This window comes from Onychostoma macrolepis, chromosome 01 (assembly GCF_012432095.1).
Source record: "Onychostoma macrolepis isolate SWU-2019 chromosome 01, ASM1243209v1, whole genome shotgun sequence".
Lineage (NCBI taxonomy): Eukaryota > Metazoa > Chordata > Actinopteri > Cypriniformes > Cyprinidae > Onychostoma > Onychostoma macrolepis.
In genome coordinates, this window is record NC_081155.1 from 36,450,834 (window position 1) to 36,477,880 (window position 27,047).

General features: G+C 37.8%; 1 long non-coding RNA gene across 1 annotated transcript; it reads right to left on the bottom strand.

Moving 5' to 3' along the window:
- Positions 1-550: 550 nt before the first annotated feature.
- LOC131542710 (uncharacterized) lies at positions 551-12,088 on the bottom strand. The gene is made up of 3 exons (XR_009271773.1): positions 11,859-12,088; positions 10,578-10,614; positions 551-876 (listed from the first exon to the last, which is right to left on the bottom strand). It is a non-coding gene; the product is annotated as an uncharacterized LOC131542710 (long non-coding RNA).
- Positions 12,089-27,047: the final 14,959 nt, after the last annotated feature.

Consider the following 27,047-nt stretch of genomic DNA (forward strand, 5'->3'; position numbering starts at 1 on the left):
TACAGTAGTAAATGGTTCAGCAATGCCCCATCTGTTTTTGGAGGGGTTTTAAAAGCGTGAAATAGACTTTCCCCCTGTCTTTCCCCTGCCTTTCATGTCACAGCTCAGGAAAGTTGCTAGTGAAGGGCTTGGGACTTTGAGATGAGTGTGAATGCTAACAGATGACTTCAGGTATTATAGACTTCCTCGGTATGCACCTGTTTTTTTTCTGAGAACCTTCTCTGCGCACATAAGAACACTTCAACGCATTTGTCAATGAATGGAGCCCATTGAGAGCAGTGCGTGTTCATGCTGTTCTAAAAAGCCAAAAGGCAGATTGAAATTAAAAGGAATTTAATTGGTACCCAAAAAGGGGTTATTATACAACTTAATCTTGTCATCTTATGATCTTTCTTGATTGCACGAAATTGACTTTTCTCCTTTAAAGAGCTGCCTCTCATAGAGTCTTTCTGAGTTTAGTTTTCATCTTTGAGGTAAGCAATTTTATGTGGCATTTGGAGGTTCAGATATTTGTCTTGTTTTTGAAAGGTTTCCACTTCAGTGACCCGGATCATGCTGACTCATTTTAAACTCAGGACAGCTCAAGGTTGTCATTATTCATGGCTAACTTGAGGCTCTCAGCTTGAATTTAGTAGAAGATCATGGTAAAATTTCATAAATGTGGTGAATCTGCTCTCTGGTTTGATCCCCCCCTCAGGTCATCACTGTTTGCGGATTTAGCTTTTTGCTAGGCTAATGAGTAATGCCTGAGGCGGGTTGGTTGCTGGGACATGACTTTTTTGCCGGCCCGTCCATTCTCTCTTCTCTTTCACACTCCCTCCATTCCTGTTCTGTTTCATCCGTAATCCTTTTCTATGGACACAGGTGACAAGGAAACTGAGGAGAGAGGAGAGGTTGTTTTTTAGCCATGAATAACAGAGAGACATACTGTCTCAATAATACACAAATACAAGAAATTTTTGAAAGTTCTTAAGTAACATATAGTAGTTTTTGGACATTGTACCACAGTAATTCCATGTTTGGACACTACCATGATGGTAAATACCATCGTATTCTTTGGAGTACTATACAGTAAATATAGTATTCCTAAAGTAAATTAATGTTTATGTTAGTAAATGTTAGTTTTTGAGTGAACAATCCTTTTAATATGCCACATTTGTTGTATATGTATGTTTTCAACAATTTCAGAACCATTTTTGCGGCTTAAAGCTGGAATACACTACGTGACTTTTAAAATCTGAACAGATTATTAAATGCTGGACATCATACACTTGCAAACTTTGTAACTGGTTACAGAGGAAATTAAATGACTGAAGATTGCACTCCACCAGACTTTAAAGTCATTCTGAACACAACAAACTCATGCAGAAACATGTGTCTCACTGCTGGGGGATACATGAAAATTTAAAACAGTATGTTCTAAAATCGACTCAAAATATCAAACATGTTTAATATCCTCCGAGTGGAAGAAATCACAGTCTGTGCCCATCATTCACTACACTTTTTTTTTCTTCTGTGAAATCTGTCAATTTCGACTACCTGAAATTTCCAGACTAGCTCTGACTTTCGCCAGATATCGCCTCCTCCAATCAGCGAACAAAAATTTGCATAGTGTATCCCAGCCTTTAGTTTCAATAGTGTTGTTTTTGGATTGGAGAGGATGTTTTGGCTCTGAAAGTTACATGTAAAATATGTTTTCACAGTGCATTGAACACTTTTATCTCTGAAGATCAAGAACATTCTTATTCTTTAAGATCTGACCGCTTTTATTTAAATATTCAGTTGAAGAAAGCAGCAAAGAGAGACGAGTCTAGAGTCGAAACTAAGAGCTATTGATTCGATAACCCCTGCAGCAAAGACCACAACTGGTCACCAGCAAATGTTATCATTTGGATCCTGGTGTGCTAATATCCTCTTGATCTACCCATAGAATGGCTATGATAGGTCTACCAGCACAAAACCAGCAAGGTTTTGAAGCTCATGAACCACAGCCGCACCAGCCGGTTCTACATTCATCTCAATTAAATGTACAACATCCGCAGTCGGAGTCTATAGATCCCCCGTTTTGATCTCGCCAAAAGCAGTTCCCAGGCCTGAAACATTTCTGATCATTTTTTTTTCACTCATATCGATCATTTCCGAATCAGGGTAGAGTGAAATCATCACTTGAAACGGAGCAGGCTGTGCGGAGAGAGCGAGTTCACTCTCAGTTCGATATTTTTTCTTTCTCCTTTTTTACTAAAAAGTATCTTCGCACACTTTGCAGTTTCTCTCTCTGTCCTCAAGTAAAAGAAGTCGTCTTTCATCGTTGTCCCCCTCCTTTCTAGTCTCAGCATCGCTCTCTCTTCTTGCTGCTTGGATGAAAGAAGGCGTGGGGGCCATCTGGTCATCCAGATTTAGCAACAGTAGATCAGGGAGGACGGAAACGAAAGATCACAGATTACCTCCACCTCATACGCACACCCTTAGACAGCACTCGTAGCTCTCCATCTCTCTTTTTTTTTTTACTCTGTCCATGCTGGTTAAGTCAAGTTCCTCTTGTCTACTGGCACTGCATTATAAGTAGTTCACTTTATCCATTGCATGCCAATCAAAAGTTTCCCTCTCTCGCATTTCTTTCCTCTCCATATCAGCATTGTAATTCCTCTGGGTGGAAATCAATATATGATGCTGTTGCCACTGGCAATAACAGCCGAGCTTCTAAATAAGACCATGAATGTGTTTGTGTTTGTGTGTGTGTAGGCAACGCTGTTTTGACTTCCTCATGTCACTAGTTAAACCCTTGTCCTTCTCTCAAGGATGCAGTAATTGACTGGGGTACAAGCACGCGCACAAACGCACACTTCATTTCTCTTTCGCGCTATTGAATGACAAGCCTTTTATTTTCAAATTCGGCCGCTCATGTTTTGGCATTTTCTTGCCTGAGGCCAGCTGCCATTCCATACCGACGCACATACGCGCGCAGACAGGCCCTCAGGCCGGATTAGAGGTTTTGATAAACTGGATGTTTAATTTGTCCGACATTTAAAAGACAAGCTGAAAGGAGTGATCTAGTGCTTAACTAAGTTGTATACCGGCTAAGACATCTCCACGCCCCCCTCCCCTGCCCTTTTCCTCATTCTTTTCATCTGCTAAACGAGCTGATATAAGCTGCAGAAAAATAAATGCGTTCAAATAAATGCTCTTTTCCATTATTGCACGTCGTGTAATTAGTTTTGCATTGTTCGGTCTTGATTCCAAAAGCCTTTTGTGTGGAGCCCAAAAGCTTTTATTTCCAAATCAGTCACTGCTTGCGTTGCTTTGGAATCAGTGTGAAATGAAACCGCAGGGTGGTGAAATCTGTCGGGGATTGTTTTCTTTTTAACTTTTCATTAAAAACAGCCATCCTGTAATGAAAAAAGGCTTAGATCTTTTCGCTCTTTTGTCAATGTATTATATATTTATTTATTTTTGACAGAGATGCACCCAACTGCTTTTCGTAATGCATTTTTTCTTTCTTCCTATAGAGGGCACTACAGGCTTACAAAGAGTCTAAACCTAATCATGTCCTACCTGTGCAATCTCCCGGGTTTTTTTTCCTCCTCCTCTTCCTCTCTCATTAACTACTCTTTCTCTGTAATTTATTCAGTTCTGTAAGCCTTATTGCAGTGTCTGAATGACCCTTACATCTTTCATCTCTCTCTTTCTCTTATACCCGGCCTCTCCTTCTCCTCACTCTTCTCTCTGTCATTAAAACTTTACACCGTCTCTTCTGCCCTATGTCATCTCGGCTTCCACCTTCAAAGCAGTTGGCTGTGTCATTCTCTCTTTTTCTGCCCCATTTTCTCTTGTTCTTTCTCTGTGTCCCCTATCTAACCCCCATGACCTCTTTCTAGCCAGCTTTTTGATGTACTTCTCTGTCAGTTTGTTTTCTCTCACATGTTTGTCAGGCTTTAATGTGGCTTTTCCCTTATACTGGGTTTGTCTGGTTTAGACCATTTGGACGAATAATACAAATACATTTAAATGGTTTAATTTGATGTTTTCTGAAGAAAATGTAAGTGCTGATTACAGTGCAGAAGTTGTTTCCTTCCTTGTTTGCTTACATTCTGATCAATTCTGACCCCTCGAGATGTGGTTTAGGTCTCTCCTTTAATGCACATGTATGTGATGCTTACTGACTGTTTAAAAAAAAAAAATAGCACTAGTTGTTCATAACACATTGTGTATTTATGATTAAAGGGATAGTTCACCCAAAAATGACAATTCTGTCATCATTTACTCACCCTCCAATTGTTTCAAAGCTGAATTTCTGTCTTCTAGTGAACACAAAAGAAGATATTTTGAAGAATAACCAAACATCCCCATTGACTTCCATAGCATTTTTTTCCCATACTAAAGAAACTCATTCAGGTTTGGAACAAAATGAGGGTGAGTAAATGATATTCTTATTTTAAATAAATGCTGTTATTTTGAAGTTTCTCTTCATCAAAGAATCCTGAAAATGTCTCACAGTTTCCACAAAAATATTAAGCAAAACAACTGTTTCAACATTAATAATAATAATAATAATAATAAGCACCAAATCAGCATATTAAACCAAACCAAAATTATCACAGGAATAAATTACATATGAAAATATTTAAAATACAAACTCTTCTTTTAAGTTGTAATAATATTTCATATTATTACTGTTTTTACTGATTTTTTTTTATCAAACATGTTTGTTATTAGGGTTAAGTGTATATGTATAATTATATAATATAAAACACACAAAGGTTAGGGATTTGAGAGATTTATGTGCTTGGTAGTAGATTTTTCTTTTTCCACGTCTTGATTCATAATGCAGGTTATTTAAGTGATTACATTTTAATCTTTTCTGAGGTGTGTGTGTGTGTGTGTACTTGTTTATGCTACATTATAGGATAAACAAGGATATTAAAACCTGAAATTTTGACAATCGGCCTGCAGTCCCCATGAGGGGGAAAAAAAATATTAAAAATAGTAAATGATGTTTATCTGAAAGTGTAATAATGCAAACAGGTTTTCTGTAAGGGGTTGGTTTAGGGTTAGGGGATAAAAATTATAATTTGGTCAGTATAAAAACAGAAGTCTATGGAAAGTCCCCACAATTCACTGAAACAACGTGTGTGTGTGTGTGTGTTTGCTTTGGTTGCAAAGTAGATGGATATGGTGAAAGCGAAGCAGTTAGGCAGTACAGATTAAGATTTTCCCAGCCTGTGATTTAATCTCTGACATTTTGATGTTTGGATGGAAAGTATTTTGAGAGTGAGAGGACGGGGCCGGCTTCTGATTGGTCATTTCTTGTGTGCCAGCATGTGTATTGCTGAGGACAGACTCTGGGTCTGATCCCAGGACTGACAGCTGGCGTGTACACATACAAACACACACACACACACACACACACACGCACAGACACAGACACGCGCGCATACGCATGCACGCACACACACACTTTTCTCCTTCTCGCTCTCTTTCTCTCTGCTCAGAGCTGGTCATTTCTGAGGTTGGCAGCTTTTCACTCTGCGACAGTTCTGAAATGTTATTGCTTAGAGGTTGCTCTTTCTTAGCTGTCAAAGTTTGTTTCATATGTGTCTCCTAAAATTTCTTAAGAGAAATAAAAATAGAAACAAATAAGACAATTTGTCAAACTGTAAGTGTTTTGAGCTATAAAATGAATGAGGATAAGCACAGCTCAGATCAGATAATTTGCTCTTAGATGTATGATGCTTGAGATCTCTCAATATTGATTTTTAGTGTCTTTTTAAATGTGGGCACAATCTGAAACTCTAAAAGAAACGTGTGAGATTACTGTTTCAGAAGATACAAATTTGGTCACAGGACAATTTTATCTGTATTTAAACACATTACTGTCCAGGAACAATGTTATTGTGAACTAAGTCTATTAAAGATCATTTTCATTAACTGAAATAAAACTGGAATAAAATATAAATACTAGATGAAAAAAATTTAAATTAATTATTATTATTTTTTTTTATTAAAGTACTAAAACAAAAATAAAAATAAATGAAAAATATTTAAATCAAAATTTCAAAAGCATATAAAATTGCTTACACATAATTAAAATGAAAACTTCTATCTCTTCTATGTTCTATCTATCTATCTATCTATCTATCTATCTATCTATATAATAAATATATATATATATATATATATATATATATATATATACAGTCATGGCCAAAAATATCGGCACCCTTGCAATTCTCACAGAAAATTGTTTCAATTGCAAATGTTTTGGTATTCACGTGCTTATTGTTTTTGTTTGCACTGCAAACAGAGAAGAAAAGTCAAACTTGATTAAAATTTCACACAGAACTCAAAAATGGACTGGACAAAATTATTGGCACCTTGTCAAAATTGTAAGAAATAATTGCTTTTCAAGCATGTGATGCTCCTGTAATTTGTATTTAGACACACCTGTGGCAATAACAGGTGTGGACAATATAGTAATCACACTTACAACCAGTTAAAATGGAGAAAAGTTGACTCAACCTTTGTGTTGTGTGTCACACTGAGCATGGAGAAAAGAAAGAAGTGTAAAGAGTTGTCTGTGGATTTGAGAAAAAAGAAATTGTGGAAAAACATGGACAGTCTCAAGGCTACAAGTCCATCTCCAGAGATCTTAATGTTCCTGTGTCCACTGTGCGCAATATCATCAAGAGGTTTACAGCCCATGGCACTGTAGCCAACCTCCCTGGATGTGGACAGAAGAGCAAAATTCATGAAAAATTACAACAAAGGATTGTTAGAATGGTGGATTAAGAACCCTGATTAACTTCCAAACAAATTCAAGCTGATCTGCAGACACAGGGTACAACAGTGTCAGCTCGCACTATCCGTCGCCATCTGAATGAAAAGGGATGCTATGGTAGGAGACCCAGGAGGACACCACTGCTGACACAGAGCCATAAAAAAGCAAGACTGGAGTTTGCCAAAACTTATGTGACAAAACCACAATCCTTCTGGGAGAACGAACTGTGGACAGATGATTTTTGGTAAAGGCACAGCACTGTTTACAGAAAAAGAAATGAGGCCTTCAAAGAAAAGAACACAGTCCCTGCAGTCAAACATGGTGGAGGTTCAAAGATGTTTTGGGGTTGCTTTGCTGCTTCTGGCACTGGATGCCTTGACTGTGTGAACGGTATCATGAAATCTGATGATTACCAAAGAATTTTGGGGCGCAACGTAGTGGCCAGTGTCAGAAAGCTGTGTCTCCACCAGAGGTCATGGGTCTTCCAGCAGGACAATGACCTGAAACACACTTCAAAAAGCTCTCAGAAATGGTTACAAACAAAGCGCTCGAGAGTTCTGAAACGGCCAGCAATGAGTCCAGATCTGAATCCCATAGAACACCTGTGGAGAGATCTCAAAACAGCAGTTGGGAGAAGGCATCCTTCAAATCTGAATGACCTGGAGCAGTTTGCAAAAGAAGAGTGGTCCAAAATTCCAGTAGAGAGATGTAAGAAACATGGTTACAGGAAGCGATTGATTTCAGTTATTTTTACAAAGGGGGTGCTACCAAATATTAAGTTTAGGGTGCCAATAATTTTGTCCAGTGCATTTTTTTTATCATTGTATCAGAATTGTATCAGATTTGACTTTTCTTCTCTGCTTTTTTTGTGTTGTTCCAATGCAAAAAAATATAAAATAATAATAATAAACGTGAGTACCAAAACATTTGCAACTGCAACAATTTTCTGAGAGAAGGGTTGCATTTTCTGACAGAATAGCAAGGGTGCCGATATTTTTGGCCATGACTGTATGTATGTATGTATAATTTAACTCTGAATTTGATCTCATTACTGTCAAATCAGAATCAGCAGCCCTATTTGCCACAGTAATAAATAAACTACATACATTCATAACGTTATAATATAACAATTCATATTAATTTTTTTTCTCAAACAGTTTAAATGCATCTTTATGTATGAAAATCTATATCTGCCTTTGCATTCTACAGAAGGAAGACTCATGTTTGGGGGCCCCTGCTATTAAAAAGTTTGAAAAACCTCCTTTTAAAATATCATCTTCACTGATAACTCAGCCTCTTCACACGATCTTTCATGATTAAAAGCGTATCAGCGCTCAAGCATCACAGGTGTGAATTAAACAAGAGTGATCAGCAGCCAGCTACAGGTTTGTGATATGATACGCAGCCAACCGATCAAGGATCAGTCGGCTTTGTAAAAAAAACACGTTCGAGGCACTAAAAACGGGTTTTGTATCAGCAGGCCAGAGTCATATCTGTCAACGCTTTGTTGCTGTGCTGTTAGCAAACAAGAACTTCTCCTGAGAGTCTACTTGAAGAAGCTTCGCTCTGCCAACAAATTAGCAAATGCCTGGGCCGCTTGGCGAGCATGTGTCTGTGTGTGTGTCTTGACAGAATTCATTTATGGAAGTGTTTTGTGACGCGGCATCTGTGCCAACATCTCAGCGAGGCTTTTGGCAGTCTAAAAATGTGTGTGTGAGAGAGACAGAGTGGAAGGATTTTTGTTTGGCTCTCTGAGGAATATGCTCATAGCCGTTTGTATGTAGAAGTGTGTGTGGGAACCTGTTTGCCTTTGTGTGTGTGTGTGTGTGTGTGTGTGTATGTGTGTTTATTCTCTGTGGTGGAAGATGGAGGTGGCTGGGGTGTTGGTGGATGGTGTAGGTTGGTGGTGTTAGGTGGAGGCATACAAACAAACACACAGTGACCCAACCATCTGCTTTTGAGCTCCCCAAATAAGACTAAGGCTTTTGTGTCTGTGTGTGTGTTGTGCCACTGCAAGCAGTTCAGTGAGAATCTGTGGCTCCAACTACTCTGCCTTAGGCTACAGATCCTTTCCTCTCGGATTTCTCTTTTCTTTGTCACCTAAAACACCATCGTTTTCACGCTTGGTTGGGACACACACACCACACGCTCTCACATGAGTGTTTGTCATTGTTGTTTTGTCTGTAGTAGCTGTTGCTTTTCTTTGTAATTGGTCTCTAGGTGAGATGTTATTGTTATTGATGCAGATGGTTAATTACCTTTATATGGTTTTCCCGCTATTACCCTCTTCAACACCACACTTCTTTGCAGTCAACCTTTTTCATGATGCAACACTTTGAATGTCTTTATAGATTTCATGAATCAGGTTCTACTCTATTAAACATATTCTATTCTATACTCTGTTTATTTATTTATTTCCATTCTTAAGATTTTACGAAATTTGTTGCAGGAAGTATGTAATTTTGGAAGCCAACTAGCATCACACTGATTCCTTAATCTTAATCCAATAGGCCTTTTTGGAAACACTTTAGTTTTGGGACCAATTTTCACTATTATCGAGCATATTGGGTGTTTATTGGTACTTATAAAGCACATATTAATACCTTATTCTGCATGATATATTTTGGATCCTTTAATCCTACTCCATTCCTAAACTTAACAACTACCTTACTAACTATTTAACAGCAAAGGCAAAAGTCATAGTTAATAGTTATGTAATAGTAATAATTGGTCCGCAAACTAAAGTGTGACTGATTTTTTTTTTATTTGACTTTTGGATTATTGCACTTAATAAGCTTTTATGATTCTTATGTGTTTTGTTTATCATGATAATCTTCACAAACGAATGCAACTTTTTTAAATTTTGAAGTCTGAATACAATGACCAGATGTAAAAAGCTAAAGATAGACTATAAAGAGTCTTTATTAAAGACCTACTCTGCGATTGCACGGCTACATCATTACCACCACTAAGCTTCCCACAACTATTTAAAATCTAAAAAAGTAAGAGTAGTTAGAATAGTTTGCAAGTAAGCAAGGCTGTAAATGTGTACTAGGGAGTAGAACTGTTCAGCGTGATGACATTTAATGCCCCCAGCAGTTTCTGTATACTCTCATTTAGCCACTTGTTAGCAATCACCTTTTTCAAGACATGTCAAAGTTACAAAAATCACGAGTGAGGTATCAATGATGTTTGTAATGCCATAGAATAAAATGTGAAATTATTTTGAGCTTGTGTTAACCGCAGACATTGTTTCAGACATTTAACCAAAAATGCATTCAAAAAACCTCACTGACATTGGGACGATAGAACTGGAAGTGCGTTGTAGAACTCATTCCTGTGGCACTATAGCATGTTGTTTCTGTCTATGTGTGACATCTTCTATAAATGGAGAAATGCTGTTACAGAGCTAAACACAAGCACTGCATGAGTGTGCGCTCACAGATTCTTACTTACATGAAATAGAATGCAAGAAAAACTCAATTTTTACATTTTCTTAAGAATGTTAGTGTCTTTGCAAACCTTGTCTGAATAATTGAAAGGACACTGCAATACAGTTGCTAAGGTGTTCTATGTGGGTTTTAGTGTGCTGTCCCAAACTCAAAAATCTGAGTCTTTCCTTCAAAGTAAATTTATTGAATATTTTCACCCACTGTCCAAAAAAACACTGCTGATCACACGTCTCCTCAACAGGCCACATGGTTTAATGCATCATTTGTTCATGTAGATGAAATAAATTTTCATGCACGCTAAATGTTAATTCTTAGGGTAAAGGTATAGTTCATCCAGAAATGATACTTACCCTCATGTCACTCCAAACCTGCATGAATTGCTTTCTTCTGGGGAACATAAGAAAAGGTATTTTGAGAAATGTGTCATTGTTTTTATTTTTCGTACAGTGGAAGTAAACTGTATCCAAAACTGTTTGGTTACCAGCATTGTTGGAAATAACTGTTTTTTGGGTGCAATGTCTTTTCTTTAAGGGTTTTTCCCAAATAGCAAACCCTTAGTCTGAGCAATAGTAATTGTGATGCTTTCCTTAGACACTACAGGGACATAGACAACATGCGCTCTCTGTCAAGCATGGCATTTTCCACGCTCCTGTGAAATGGAACAAGCCGATCTCTCCGTCTGCAGCAGATATGAATTAATGTGAGCAGTTGCACAGACGTGGATATACATAGAGCTGATAGCTTGTTAGAGATTTGAGAGCACTTTTAAAAGAGCAGTGTGAGGAACCAATACTAAATTAGACCTGACCAGGGTCAGAAATAAACTATTAAGTGTCAATATTTGTGCCCTGGAATTGATTTTCTGGCACATCTTTTATATAAGGGCATTTTCTTCATCTAGCCAAATAAAAGTATGCTGTCCATTATGAGAAAGACTTGAATTGAATGAATTATTTGAAATCAACAATGCAATTGACATGAAATATCAAAGGTGTTGTAATAATGCACAGGATATCATAATATAATATATCAAAAATATATATATAAAATGCTACAGAACAATCTGTTAATTTGTTAAATGTAAGTAACCTTACCATATACAGTGGAAAAACTTTAAATGGATTGACAATGCATTACATTTTTTACTGTAAAACTCTTGGTTTTTGCAAGTAAAAACAATGAATTACTCTGTAATTTATAGTGAAAAACAGTAATTGCAACATTATATCTCAAGACTGTGACTTTCAGATACATCACAATTAACTTATTTTTTACTCTGAGGTGGGAACAGGCTTCCATATTGTAAATGCTTTGAAATATCACAATAGAAGTAACTATAGTACCTTGAGGTTTCAGTATTTAGGTTGGAGGTTTAACCCGAAGGTTTTGAGGGATGAATACACTGCTATTTTTCAGTTGCGCTTGACAAAGACAGTTGCTTATCTATTAATTCAGTTTGCCTGTTGCAAATACCTTCAAATAAAAGTCTCTGCTAAATTGTGAATTAGACAATATTAGGATATTTGCCAACCTGTGCTGTGTTCTAATGCAATGCATGTGGAAGGCAAAAACTTCCAAAGGCTTTGTGCATTGTGTGTGCGTGAACATAACACATCCTTGTGTGTTGGTACCTAATCCATCCTGAATCCATTTGCGATGGCGTCTTTCTTTCACTCACTCTTTCTAATCTTTGTTATCCATCTCTTAATTAGCCTCTACATCCCGACCGCTCCGACAAACATGAAGACTTGATCTTATTTTATGCTTTCTTTCTTGTTTTTCATCCCTTCTCTCCGTTTTCCGCTTTCCTCTCGAAGCCGACTCTCCAAAGTGCCACCCATGCGGAGCTCTGCCAGCTCTGTCGGTGCTGGCTGATGGGGAATGTGGCGTAGTTCCCAAGGACAGTTTAGCCCAAGCGCGGATCATCCCGCTCACACGGTCTCGGAGCGCCACAGTCACCTGGATAGAGACCAGAGAAACAGATTTGTCCCTCGCTTCCCTTTCTCTCCCGCTCGCCGGTCCTTTCTCTGCTTTAGTGTGCAGGCTTCCCGTGAGCCTTCTATGTGCGAGAGAAACCGCAAGAATGCACATGGTAGGGACTGATGGGAACCCGGACTATAGATGATGCATTTTCCTGTCAAGGTGCTTTAGCAGACACACATGATCACTCTGCGCCGAGAAACTCCAGAAGAGAAGTGAGTATTATTGCTCTGCGAATGCTTTCGCACTGAAAGAGAGCTCTACAGAGGGAGCGGTAATTAAGTGTTGGTCTGATGGCTGAGATACAGTAATGAGGTAGTGTATGGGGAATATAGAAATGAAGAGGTGTTGTCTCAAATGATCACACACACTCCGAGCACAGACACAGAGTCGTTAACTAAGGCCCTATGAGACCACATTTGAGCCTAATGATAACATAATATCACGCTCTCTAGCTGACTCTCTCACTCTTTTGTTCTTAGCCTCTCTCTGTCATATTATAATATTCTCTTTTCGACTGATATTTTTGCGTCACCCTCTTCTCTAACAGCCTAAAGGGCAAGTAACGTCTACAAATATACACCCCTAAGAAGAGCAAACAAGTCGCTCACAGTTATTTATTGATGACTGTGGTGTTTTTGTTTGCGTGTGTGTGATATTCTGGTCTCTGTTCTCTCGGGTGTCTGCAATTTTTGCCGCTTTCTCTGGCGCTCCTGCTCCAGTTCCACACTTCAATCACGCCAACTTCACAAAGAAAAAAATCGCCCTCGAATGCCGACCCCCTCAGCTTTGCTGCTTGTGCCCTCTCGAAAATGCCTTTATTACTGCCAGAGAGAAAAACAGACTTGTGTTTCCATCTTTCGAGGGATAGTTCGCACAAATATACTGTAAGTTGTTCATGTTCTCGCCCTAATGCTCCTCAAAGTCTGTAAGCACCATAAAAGTATTCAATATGACTTACATAGAACTTTTGAAGAGATATGATCATTTCATGTGAAGAATAGATAAATATTTAAAGAAGCATTTACTTATTCATGTGTACTTCCACAAAATGTTGTTCAATCTTCCCCTCCACCAAACCGCTGAAATGGACCTCAAAAAAGTTTTACGGATTGCAGGTGCCGTTTTATGAAACCTCAATGGTGTCCAGATGTCATGTTTAATTTGACAACGTAAGATTATCAGTGATTATAAGTAACGTAATTTTCAAGAAGAGTTTTATGGTGGTTACTTTTTCCTTTTTGCAACGGAAATTTTTTCTATGCATTTCAAAGAAACATTCTACTGTATTTCAAGATTCTTCAAAATTTGTATTTTGTGTTCCACAAAAAATATTGACATGAGGGTGAGTAAATAATGATTTTTTTTAAAATTTTTTGGTTAAACTATTTCTGTACATTTACATTTAGCAGTTTTTAGCAGCCATTCCAGTCTTCAGTGTCACATGCTCCTTCAGAAATCATTCTAATATGCTGATTTTATGTTCATATTAAAAATGTCTTTACTGTCATAGTGCATCAATTTAATGCATCCTTAATGAATAAAAGTAATATTAAACAAATAAAATAAATCTTACTAACCCCAAACTTTTGAATGGTAATACATAGGCTTTTGATAAACATGTGGATTGGTCCATGTATTTGAATTAAAAATCTTAACCTTTTCCAAGTATAAAAAAAAAATCCCAGCCAGTTTCTCAACCTATCAAAGTGCCGAACAGAATAAAGTACCTCCATATCTCAACGTCTTAGTCTTTCTATTTTCTCAAATGGAAATCCAACCCCTGTCCTCCAGCAGGGGTCAGATTCAAGATCAGTGCTTTCCAACTCAACCCACTATTGTGTTCTGTACTCCACACAACATCCAGAGGATTGAAACGTGCCTTTAACAGATATCATCTATCCTGACAGCAGAGCAAAGTAACATTAGCTACACGCAGTAACCCAGACCTCCACATGTGGCTTTTCAAAGCGAGTAACATATTAATGAGTGCTATAAGTTACGTTAAGCACTACATGGCATGCTAATACTAAGTTGTCCATCAGAAAGGTGAGCTCGAGCAACCGGAGCGCGTTTTATTGCAGTATTATTCATTTCATATATGCTATATTCACATTCTTTATTTAACAGTCCAAGGCTTTCTCCTGACCCAGATCTCTTTAACCTCCAGTATTAACTCTTGAGATATAGCATATATGCACTATTTCTGTTTTTAAGAACTGTTCAGCATACAGTCTGACCTTATCAAAAGCGATGCGTTCATCTTAGTGAGTGGGTGTGAGTGTAGAGTGTTAAGGGAGAAGTGAATAAAATGACTTACAAAAACGAGATTTTCTGTTCACCCTGAGCTTCTTTGCAATGCTGGAATGATTCGGAGAGCAGGAGGAATGAGACAGTAAGTGAGAGAGAGAGAGAGAGAGAGAGAGAGAGGAAAAAGGGAAAAAAGGGGGAAATGAAAGTACTCTATCCCTTCTCTGTGGAGACCAGACTCTGTTTGGAGGTCTGTGGTTAAACCCTTTGCCTCTCTCGCTTATCAGCTTAAACTATTGACAGCCATTTTCACTGCACACACCAAATAGGATTAACAGTCTAGAGAGGAAAGAGGCGGCCGACTACATAGACGCACCAACAGTCCCTTTCTCTCCTACTGCCATAATACATCTATTCAGAAACATGAATAACGTGCTGTTATCAGAGTCCTTTTCATATCTGTCGCAGGCACAGGCACACTTGGAAACTCTGGAGTCGAGAACTGCTGGAGGTTTATTTTGGAAGACCAGAATAGAAGCCAGTAACCCCATCTTGTAAGCAGTCGAATGTTTGCGATCGCACTTAATAGCTGACTAATCAGATGACAAAACCTGAGCAAATATCATTTATTTGAGTCAATCGTTTGGATGAAGAGTCTCTTCTCTGAAATGATTGGCTGAGAGGGACTTTTAAATAGGAAGTGATGGATTCTGACAAGGCCGTGTTAGGGCAGCTTCCCTTAATAAACTCCGGGTAAACATCATGGAAATTAGTCGATAAATAATTTAAGAAAAATTCATAAGTCATTTGAATCCGGTTAACAAGGAAGCGAGATGAGCCACAGGCACAGTTTCCGGCCAGCAGGAGGAGCTCTTGATACGTGAAATGGTGCCAGTGAGCGAGCGAGCGCGAGAGGGAGAGAGAGAAAGAGAGAGAGAAGGAAAGCAAGAGGCACTTCCAAGAAATGAGTGCTAAAAGCTGTTTTGAAAGAAGACACCCTCCCTTATCGGAGAGGTTTCGTATGCAGCGGCTTTAGAGAACGGTCTGGGTGTTGTTCACAGCCTTTTGCTCTGGGTGTGCATGCGGGAGGGATACAGAAGAGGGAGGAAGACAGGTCAAGAGAGAGAAAGAGGGCAAAAACGGATACATGTCTGTGGCCATTTCTCTTCGATATAAGAGTAAGAACAATTGAGTCTGTGATTTGAGAGTTTGTTTGTGTCAGAGAGAAAGAGAGTCTCCTGTGCTGTGTGTGTATGTTTGTGGTTAGTGGTCAGTCGGCTATAACAAGACAATTCTTTCTCAGTGTGTGGGCAAATCATTACAGAACCCCCACGTACAGCAACTGCACAGATAAACACCAGCCAAACCCCCCCAAAACACCCACACTCACATTAGAAACATGAGGCCACCAATGAACAGCATCAAGTTCCTTAAAAAGTTTTCACCAGTTCATTGATGCATTGGGTTTCTAATATAGGAGTTATCTAGACCTAATTTACGTTGCGAATGTCTGTCTCGTTGTCTATCTGTCTGTCATTCTATTGTTCAGTCTGTCTGTCTTTAGTTCTGTCATTCTTTCTGTCTGTAGTTCTATCCATTGTTCTATCTATCATTCTCTCTCGCTGTCTGTTGTTCTATCTATTGTTCAGTCTGTTTGTCGTTCTCTCTATTGGTCTGTCTGTCTGTCTTTCGTTCTGTCATTCTTTCTGTCTGTTGTTCCATCTATCGTTCTGTCTGTTGTTCTATCTGTCTTTCTGTCATTCTCTCTATTGTTCTGTCTGTCTTTCGTTCTGTCATTCTTTCTGTCTGTTGTTCTATCTATCGTTCTGTCTGTCTGTCATTCTGTCTGTTGTTCTATCTATCGTTCTGTCTGTCTGTCTGTTATTCTATATATTGTTGTATCTGTCTGTCTTTCTGTCACTCTCTATTATTCTGTCTGTCTGTATTTCGTTCTGTCATTCTTTCTGTCTGTAGTTATATCCGTTGTTCTGTCTCTCTGTCTGTTGTTCTATCTATCGTTCTGTCTGTCTGTCTGTTATTCTATATATTGTTGTATCTGTCTGTCTTTCTGTCACTCTCTATTATTCTGTCTGTCTGTATTTCGTTCTGTCATTCTTTCTGTCTGTAGTTCCATCCATTGTTCTATCTCTCTCTGTTTGTCTGGTGGTCTATCTATCCTTCTGTCTGTTGTTCTGTCTGTCTTTCTATCATTCTGCCTATTATTCTCTGTCGTTCTGTCATTCTATCAGTCTGCAGCTGTATCTGTCATTCTGTCTGTCTGTCATTCTGTCTAACCTTATATTTGCCTGTTGTTCTACCTATCAATCTGTCTGAAGTTCAGTCTGTCTTTCTGTCTTTCAGACACATGTTCTATCTATTCTATCTACATGTCTGTCTGCTTGTCAATCTACCTGTTGTTCTCTGTATGTCATTCTATCTGTCATTTTATTCATCTATCTGTCCTTCTGTTTATCCTTAAATCTGTTCTTTGTCTGTCTGTAATTTTACCTATGGTTCTGTCTGTCTTTCAGTCTCATGTTCTATCTATTCTATCTACATGTCTGTCTGCTTGTCAATCTACCTGTTGTTCTTTGTCTGTCATTCTGACATTCTATCTGTCATTTTATCCATCTTTCTGTCCTTCTGTATATCCTTATATCTGTCTGTTCTTTGTCTGTCTGTCATTTTACCTATGGTTCTGCCTGTCTGTCATTCTGTCTGTTGTTCTGTCACTTTATCTCTCTTCTTGTCTATCATTGTAGCTGTTGTTCTTTTTGTCTGTCTGTCTATCATTCTATCTGTCTTTCTGTCATTCTATATGCTTTTGTCTGTCTGTCATTTTCTGCCATTCTGTCTGTTGATTAATGGTTCTATGCATGTCCATTTATCGTTCTGTCTATAGGATGGAAAGATTGATAGTCGACGCACACACATGCTTTCTTTCAATTTTAATGCAGGTATTTGTGTGTGTGTGTGTGTGTGTGTGTTTCTGCCCATCCCCTCTGCTGCTCCTGTCTCATTTTAAAGGGAATTCAAACAATTCCAGTGATAAATGGACTACATATGGCAGCCATCAATCCTTTCGCTGACTACAACTCCCAGAGTGCAACGCATCACTGGTGCGTAGCAGGAGATTACATGCTCTGTAGATCCAGGCACTTAATTACAGTATTGCACTGCAGCTGACAGACAGGCTTGGCCACAATGGGCTAATACCTACAAGAGCCTGCTGATAATTTACCTACCAAATTGACTACAGTTACCTGTTGGGTTCTTTCCCACAAGCTGTGACTCTGTGCAATATGCACACCTCGTATTAATTCCAACCATCAAGAGCTCCACTGTGACTTCCTGAAAACAAATTAAGACTCAGAGTATATTCAGAATGGCATGCCAGTTACTATTATTGACAGATAGTAGTATGCAGAATGCATGCTGTGCACGGTATGCAAATGTTCAATGCATAGAATACCAATACGTTCTACATTTGCCAAAATGCATATATCCAAAGCACAGTGCTGAATAATGTATACTAAAGTGCAATGGTTTCAATTGAACTTTCTATTTCCAGTGTGATTAATGAACAGGAAGTAATGTTAACTAAGATTTTTATGATCTCCTGTCAACAGCTAATGCATCTTTTTTTCTCATAATTGCCTAAAAAAAAACATATTTATTATTTTTAGATGATTTTTAACTGAAAGGTACTCACTGAATTAAACATGAAATGTGATGACATTGTGTGATAACAATGTTTATTTTTTGCTATTTGGAAAAAATAGTATACAGTAGCCTATATTTATTGTTACATACCTTATTATAATAGGATAAGGTCTAACTAGTAAACTGTATGCAGTATCTAGCCATTATTAGTGCGTATTGTTGTTTTTTAAAAAAAAAAAATAGTATTTAGTTATGCAGTATCAGTAGTATGCAGAATATACCTGTTACTTTTTGCATTTTGCATACTGTTTCACTGCAAAAAATGCTTTTCTTACTTAGATTTTTAGTCTTGTGTCCAGCCAAAATATCTAAAAATTCATGTCAAAAAACGTCAAAATTAAGCGAGTTTTTGCTTGAAACAAGCAAAATAATCTGCCAGTGGGGTAAGAAAAATAATCTTGTTTTCTGTTTGACATAAAATTATTTTTCTTACCCCATTGGCAGATTATTTTGCTTGTTTCAAGCAAAAACTCACTTAATTTTGACATGTTTTTTTCTCAAAACAAGACAATAATTTTTACTTCTCTAGAAAATCCTTCTTAATTTAAGAATTTTTAGATATTTTGGCTGGAAACAAGACTAAAAATCTAAGTAAGAAAAGCATTTTTTGCAGTGTTGACATACTATTTTAAAAAATAGTCTGTGGTATACACTCTATACAGCACAGTATGCAGTATGCTAGTATTCCATTAACACAGTCTTATTCATGAGAAGAAGAGAGTCAAAATGGATATTGAAAATTGTCATGACAGGGGTGTAACAGTGTGTAACCTTGCCTAATGTTACAGTCTGTACTTGGCAGATGTTTTAACAAAAGCTTCTGACCCTATTAAGCAAAGAAGAGTATATTTAGGTAAACCAGAGAAGACACGTTTCAATCTGTCTTCTTCTGAGAAATGTGAACTTCCGGCTGCCTCACTGACGGAGATTCACCAATCTGATTTGCATGGATGAAATGACAGATGAAAAACCAAACAATCCGCCTCCAACTCTCTCTCTGGAGAAGAATCATATGTTTATGTAAGTTCAGTGGTGTAGACTCAAGTACTTCAAATGGCAATGAGCAAATCAATATCTTAGCATATCCAATTAAGCAACAATAAAATTAGCAAACTTTCTTTTTTTATTGGATCAACAGTTATTGCTGTAATTTACATACAGTTAATGTTAAGTAACTTTGCACAGTTTGTCAATGTACATGGTTATATATAAGGGATTTAATCTTTGAACTGCTTTAGTTCAGTCTAGCTTGGTGTGAAGTGCACTCTCTCATTCTTTCTCTGTATGAGTTTGTTACACTTGTAAAATTGAGCTGGATGGAATATATATATATATATATATATATATATATATATATATATATATATATATATATTAGATGTACTATCTCTCATAATACCCAGTGTTGTGTCTTGTAATTGCCATTTTGTGAATTGTCCAGACACAGTGAATGTTGCCTGATCTCATCTTTAGTGTGTGTGTGTGTGTGTGTGTGTGTGTGTGTGTTGTCAGACCAACCATTGCATTTGTCATATGATTTTAGACTTGCTATACATATACTTTTTAAAACGAGCTCTGTTCCAAAACCTAGTGAGTTGCCTTTTTGTCTTCTGTCTACATAGGCATAAAGGCACTGTAAAAATAATTGTATTAATCTGTATTTTTGGTCGCTTTTGGGCTATTTTAGGAATAATATTTAAACAAGATACACAATATGGACAAAGTATTGGGTCACCCCCTTCTAATGAACAGGTTTGACTACGTTAGTAATTTCCATGAGTACAAATCTAAATGTTTAAGCATATAATGATATTCTAGGGAACTGTGTGCTTCTAACTTAATAGCAACAGTTTGGAGAGGACCCTTTTCTCTTCTAACATGACAATACCGCTGTGCATAAGGCAAGGTTCAAAAAGAAATGATTAATTGAGTCAGTGTGGAAGAACTTGACTGGTCTGCAGAAAACCAAGTCCTAATCCCTGCTGAACACCTCTGGTGTGACTTTAAATGCAGACCTTGAGCCTAGAACTCATCACCAAACAAATTATTTGTACATATGGATACAGTCATTTTAGACACTTCCAAAACCGTTGCAAGAGAGATGGAAATAGAATATTTAAATACAGGAATTATGTTTCCATCTCAGTTTTGGAAGTGCCCTTTTCTGTTCTAAAGAAGGGGGTGTCCCAACACTTTTGTCCATATAGTGTAAATTAGATAAATTTACTTGAGAGGAATATGGTATACAATTAAAAAATAAATAAATAATAAAAAAAGATTTGTTTTAAGAGAATGTAAGGGTAATATTAAAGATTTAAATGCCTACAGGCATTTTTTTAATTGTTTTAAGCAAACATTTTGTTATATACAAAACTGTTCAGAAGATTGTGGTTGGTTAGATTTATTAATTTTTAATAACTTTTAGAAGTCTCTTATGTTTAACAAAGCTGCATTTATTTGAACAAAACTATAGTAAAACAGTAATATTGTGAAATAGTATTTATTTATTAATATTTATAATTTATTAATATTTATTAATTTATTTCTGAATTTTAGACATCCATTAGGCTTCAGTGTCACATGATTCTAAAGAAATTATTGTAATATGAAGTATCAATGTTTATGTCAGCAGTTGTACACATATTGGACAGAAAGTTATCTCAGCTCTCATATATATATATATATATATATATATATATATATAGCACTATCAGGGGTATATGGATAACTGTACTCAGCGGTAGCCTGCAGTGGTAGGTTAGCACTGAAGTGGATGAATGTCTCTATGTGGAAATGGTCCCAATCAAAGCAACCTGAATTTCATCTGGCCCTCTGATGTGGGGATGATGGAGAAAAAGGCAAAAGGAAAGACGTGAGAAGACACTAATGTCCCAGCACTCAGCGAAAAGTAATGAATGCTGTTATAACTTTATTGCCCCAATTCTGGACTTGCTCAGAGAAGAAAAAAGGAGCAAAAATTCAATCAGTTCTGCCTGGTGAGTTCCTCTCCCACTTTGCAAGATTAAAAGATCCAATTCTCCCGGCCCAGTCCAGCTCATCATACGCATCAGTCGTGTTTCGGGCGAGATGCGTTGCGCTAAGATGCACAGGTCTGCTGGGGTTTCCAATGAGGAGAAAGCGATCCGCGTTTTCTTCCTCCATGGGTCTGTATGCGAACGCGATTCCTGTCCTCGTGGCCAAGGACGAGGATAATTAAGCCTGGATGGCTTCTTCTCAAGCTAATGATAAAGTTGCAGCACACCAACGTTCATTTACAGTCTCTCTTTCACACATTTTTTTCCCTCTCTCTCACACTTTCCCCCCTTCCTCTTGCCTCTCACTTCTTGTTCGGTCTCAGTGTATGGTTTTCTACCCACTAGATGAAGTGTTTTTAGGTGCTAAAAATAAAGCACTCCAAAATCTACTGTCAGTCAGAGCACCCTGCAGCTTGCCAATCATGTACCCCAGCCAGTTTCTTTCCCGTGGCCTTATCTATTTCTTCAGGCTAAGCTAATGTGATATGTTTTTCCTTCCTTACCACTGCAACAGTGAATGGCTTGGCCTTATATTAGTTCAGAAACCCATCGGGAGCAGTTGCTCAATGATTCCAGACTGTGTTTCTTGCTTAAAGGTAGATGTGGATTTCACAATCCACTGTTGTACTGCTGCACCAGTGCATTGTATTTCAGCTCTAATAACGAGAGAAAAAGTGACTGCATTTCTCAGGACCTTGTCGCATTTTATTCAGCAGCATTAGAGGAACACTATGTGTAAGTTATGTAACGCCCTTGCAAAGGTGAGGCTCAATGAGAACCTATACTTGTTTCCTACTGTTCTGATTTTTTTCTGTTCTACTAAGCGTGTATTCTATTGAGGTGAATGACGAATACTTTTTGTTTAAGGCTTTTAGGAGTCTTTCGGAGTGAACTTTGGAGTCCTTGGCCATGTACTGTACGGTAGCTCCTTTAATACACATATAGCCAAATATTGTTAGTATTAGTTTAATTTCAGTATCGCCATTATACGTTATACGTCATCATCAACCGAAGCCAGTCACTTTGTTCAAACTTTATGTAGATTACTTTCAAAACAGAGCATTTGAATGTGTCTGTCTTGCAAGCAAGCTAGCTGACCTTTTTGCGAGTAGCACTGGGCATCAGAAAATGCTGGTGGGACCAAATCCAACTTGGTATTTGGGACTGGAGCAAAGCTCAAATGTCACATCATTCCCTAGTAATCATTTTCACGCCTTTTCGTTGCCTATGAAAACTTGGGTTGTTTCAGCATTAGGCTGCGAGAGAGTGAGAATGAAATTTAGGTTGGAAAATGGGCATGTTAAAGCATTTGAACTTTTAAATTGAAGCCAGATGAAGATGGCGCCTGCAGTTTCGCAGAGTTAATGGGGCTCTGCTGCTTAACCTGTTGGTGGCTGTTATCTACACTAAGATAAGTCATCTCCAAATTGCTATCTCTTCCAGGCATCCCGGGCCTAGTAATCAGGGGCAATTTTGTGCATCTGCCCGCGGTTCCTTTTAAGTTCTTCAGATTGGAGCAGGAGTGCTTGAATCTTTTAGAGGTAAATGCAGAGCACTGGGCCTCAATTTGCCCAACCACCGTTGATTCTAATAGGCCCAAAGGTGCTAAAGGGTAAAATAAGTGCTTTAAGTTTTTGAGATTTTGATCACACCACACACATTCACACCTGCTCTTCACTGGGTCAAGCTCTTGCCTGCGAGGCAAAGATTGAAAGATCAAATGGGGTAGTGCAATAGAGCACAAAGTGGCTGTGTGCTTTTTTTTCCTCTCTGAGACTGGATTGATTATTTTTGTTGTCTCACAACTAAAAGAGGAAGATCACCGTTCTCTGCTAGACCTTCTTCAAGTGCTGACCAAAACAAGCCTAATACAGCTCTTCTACAGTCTACAAGCTGCCTTTAGGTTTTGTAGAATGGTGGAAAAATCAATAGAGTGAATAGAGGAACCATTTAAGAATATTGGCTTCTTTCGGAGAGAATTTGGACTGACATAGACATCAGGAAGCGTCAAGTGGACATTGGCAGCAGATGTCAACATCACAGCGTCAATTAGTCTTAGATGGAAAGATCGATAATGTGAGCTTTCAAGAATAAAACTGTAGCCATCGGACCATTCAGAGATGATGCTTTTCAAAACATGAAGGATATTTATGTGTGCGTGTTGGCTTTAATGTTTTTACCTTTGCTGTCACTTTCTTGATCTTCATTCCAAACTCTCTTTTTTACTCTTCTTTCTGTAGTTCTTTTCAAAATCCCATTGAGCTGCCCTTCTAGACAGTGTTTTAAGGCATCATAGATGCACTCTCAATTTAAAGGCTGTTCCAAAAGGTAGGCATGCATATTTATGATGACTCCTAAGATCAGAGAGGCAGCAAGGCATTCAGAATCCAAAACTTTTGGCAGTTGCTTGATTACTGTACTAGGAACTGCAATGTAAAACATGTTTTGAAACACTATAATTTGACCCTTGCTGGTATAAGTGACATACAGTCTGCTACAGCAAATATCTTCATTTCTTCTGTTGTCAAAATTTACCATTGGAAGTTTGTATAGGATGTGTAATTTTACAGAATGTGACCAAAGCAAGAATGTCTTAAAATATGCTCAAATGGAGACTGGCTTATTTATTATATTTGTTCATTTATAAATAAAATAAAAGTATAATTGGGATTGGGAATTATTATAATTTTTTTTTTAATTGTTTTGAAAGAAGTGTAATTTTTCTTGCTCAGAAATACAATAAATCTGTAATATTGTGGAATAGTGTTTAAAATGTAAAATTCATGTGATGGCATAGCCATTAGTCTTCAGTGTCAGCCCTTCAGAAATCATTACAATATGCTGATTTGGTGCTCAAGACTATTAAAATGGTATTTTAAATGGTATATTAAATTTTTTTTTTGTGGAAAAAATTATACTTTTTTTTTTCAGGATTCATGGATGAATAGAAATGTCAAAAGAACAGCACTTGTTTGAAAAGAAATCTTTCATAACATCTTGCCTTTATCTTTTTATCAATTTATGCATTATAGCTGAATAGTGTTTTTCCACCTTTTAAAAACTTTTTGTACATTTTCTCCATCCGCCAGTCACATATACCATTCATAAAGACGTCAGTCCTAGAATGCATTGCAATAAGTTAATTTAAAAGAAAAAAACGTCTATTATAAATACCCAGAGAAAAGGAAAATCACAGATATCTCCAGTAACTCAGCTGTCACCTAGACAGAAATGAGATGTAATAAGAAAAAAAAAAAAAGACCTCAGTAATTCATAAGAAAAGTTTCAGAACAGATCTAAAACTGTGCTCAGAGAAGTCTGCAAGATTATTTCAATAAAAAACTCAAATATTTCTCATTAAATCTCTCAAATGATCTGGTTTGTGATATCCGCATTAATTCTTTAGCTTTATACTTGTAATAATTGTGTCATTTCTGTCTGTTATTTTGAATTTGAGCATCTGAGACAAAGTCAATAGTTAAATGATACATAAGTGAGAAATCCATTAAAGTCGCTGTGATCACATTTGCTGTTGCTCTGCAAAATTTTGCACGCAAAATCCAGTCATTCCAATAGGAATCCTTGCAATCAGGAGTTTTCCATGAGGGTGAAAACTTCCTCACACAGGTTTTACTCGTTTTCAAGTTGGTCACATGAATTCACCACATTGACCAATGAAAACCTGTGTCAGCAGTCATCATGTATCTCAACTCTATTGACAGTGTGCCTTTTTTGTTTGTGAAATTTCACTGCCGTTTCACTGCTGTCTTAGAAAGCAGTTACCCATGTGAGGCAGATAGCTAGGTTTGAACATAGCTTCTGTCTGCCTTTCCCAAATTTACCCTCTCTACTTTTGTCTTGAGGGCTTCTCTCTCTCTCTCTCTCTCTCTCTCTTTCTGCTGCTGACTGGGTCTTACCTCCACTGGGATAACCCATCGTCATCTTTCATCTCCCCTGCATACATTAGCTCTGTTGTCATGGTGTTGACCGGTGTGCGCTTGCCGTAGGGACAGACTACTGTCTCCCAGACCCTGGAGCAGGTGATCAGTGAGTGACAGGAGCCCCCCAGGACGGGACCCCCCATCCCTCACATCGGGACAGAGCGATAGAGATGAGGAGAACTGATAAACAACAGATGTTTCGACAAGGGAGAGAGAGAAGGATTGTGGGGAGACAAGAAAGAGAGGGAGATAGAGCGTGAAGGGAGAGGAAGAGGACTGGAGAGGTTTAAAATAATTAAAGAGGGTGGAAATCCCTGGAGAGGCTGAAGTAGAGGTGTTCCAGCTGCTGAAGGCAAAGTGCTGCCACAGCACCATGAAACTTCACAAATGTGTAAAACAGTTGGACACTCATGGACAGAGGAAGTTTAGGTCCTCATGCAGCTACTAAATCCAAAAGTTGAAGTCTAAGTGAGAGATGGAGGAGGACTCCGTTCACATTAATATCCCCAGAGAAAGAGAGGTCACATAGGCTTTGTTCAGACCGGCAGCAGAAATCCGTTTTTTGGCTTATCCCACTTAAATCTATTTCATTCTTTGTAGTCTGAACTGAGAGGGCAGGGTTTGGCTGGTTAACGTGGCCCTGTTAGCCCCTGCCGCTAGAAGTTGTAACTTCACCATCTGGCAGTAAAGAGCATGTTTGCTCCTTTGATGCCCAGTATTTTGACGGAATGCATTTTGTTTGGGTTTCATAAATTTTTCTAAAATTTCATTATATCTTACAGTAAGTGTTTTACCAGTGACCAATTCTCTCTGGAGGTGTCTTAAAAGTGTTAAAGTCCCCCCCCCCCCCCCAGTCTGTTGCTTGTTATATAGAAAGGTTCTATGTGAAGATTTTTCAAAATTCTCCTTTTGTGTTTTATTTGACATGAGGGTGAGTAAATAATGATAGAAATTTAATTTTGGGTGAACTATTCCTTTAATTTACTTACAATGGAAGTTTAGGGTAAGGCATTCTGGAAGGAATGTGCAACTCACACTCAAACTCAACTCACACTCTTTTTTTTCTATTGTAATGTATTTTAAAATGTAATTTATTTCTGTGATGGTAAAGCTGAATTTTCAGGTTTCCAGGTTTCATTGATTCAGTTAATGCTCAAAAAACATTGCATCAATGTTGAACAGGACTTAAAAGATTGGATAAAACGTTGTACTGACAAGCCATTTTATCATACTTGTCTCATGTTAACACATAGGGCCAGATGTAGCCTTCTAACAGTTTGCACCAGAGCAAACTTCTTTTGGCGTTAAAATAGTACTGTCAGAATTTACTAAAGACGCACAGTGAAGAATTAGTGCTGAAAAGGCGTGGACACTTTTTTTTTTTTTTGCGCCTGTTCTTATTGAATATGCATTTGTAGGACTTTCCCATTCAGATGCAAAATTTATGGGAGGAGAGTATTAAAATGAATCACGCAATGAGATTTACTAATGTTTGCGCTTGTCAAATTACTGGTATTTGTGCCATTATTTAACGCCCCAAAAAAAGCATGTCTTAAAGAAGGCGGTAATTTGCACTGCTCTTGTTAGTTTGTGCTGGTCATTATGGAAATGATCTGGCTGTGTCTATGTTCCTCATTTTTTCGCATTGTCAGTCACCCACAGAATTTTTCCCCTCCCATTGGTGCTTTTATGGAATTGCGCTCTAATGCTAAGTTGCCCTGTTTAGTAAATCTGGCCCATAATGTTTAATAATGTTAATAATGTTTTACTTTTAAGACTCCTTGCAACACCTTTCCTCATAGACTTTCATTACCGTATGCATTTCCCCTTTGTTTTTGTTTTACTGAGGCACAAATCAAGAGCTTAATTAGTATTGAACCCAGAACATTCT